Raw genomic sequence first — 761 nt, 5'->3', positions numbered from 1 at the left:
AGATGACAAATACTTTTTCCCAGTCTATGGGCTGTCTCCCTGCTCTCTTGATGGTTTCTTTGGTTTGCAGAAGCTTGTCAGTTTAATGAGGTCCCACTTGTCTATCTTATCTCTTATGGCCCGTGTGTTTTGGATTTTGTTCAGGAATTAGATGCCAGTTCCAATTTCCATAAGGGTATGTCCTGCATTTTCTAAGGTTCTTATGGTTTGAGGTTTTACATTAAGTTCTCTTATCCATTTAGAGTTAATTTTTGTGTATGGGGATAGATAGGGTTCTTGTTTTAGTCTTCTGCATGTGGTCAGTCACTTTTCCCAGCACCATTTACTGAATAGGTTCTCCTCTCCGCAGTGGTAGGTGGTGGAGGCTTTGTCAAAGACGAGTTGGTTGAGACACACGAAGAAATGTTCAAACTTACTAATCATCAAGGAGATGCAAATTAAAACTACACTGAGATACCACCTAACTCCAGTCAGAATGGCCATTATCAATAACTCAAAAAATAACAGATGCTGGAGAGGATGTGGTGAAAAGGGAACACTTCTACACTGTTGGTGAGAGTGTAAACTAGTGCAGCCTCTGTGAAAAGCAGTGTGGCAATTCCTAAAAGCTCTAAATATCGATCTCCCATATGACCCCGCAATCCCCCTACGGGGAATATACCCTGAAGAACTCAAAACACTCTATGAAAAAGATACCTGCACATGTATATTTATCGCAGCATTGTTCACAATAGCAAGAACCTGGAACCTACCATGCTGCC

The sequence above is a fragment of the Carlito syrichta genome, unplaced genomic scaffold (assembly GCF_000164805.1).
Source record: "Carlito syrichta isolate Samal-C Ts95f unplaced genomic scaffold, Tarsius_syrichta-2.0.1 Scaffold310741, whole genome shotgun sequence".
Lineage (NCBI taxonomy): Eukaryota > Metazoa > Chordata > Mammalia > Primates > Tarsiidae > Carlito > Carlito syrichta.
The sequence above is the reverse complement of the archived record's forward strand: the minus strand, read 5'-3'. Positions refer to the sequence as shown.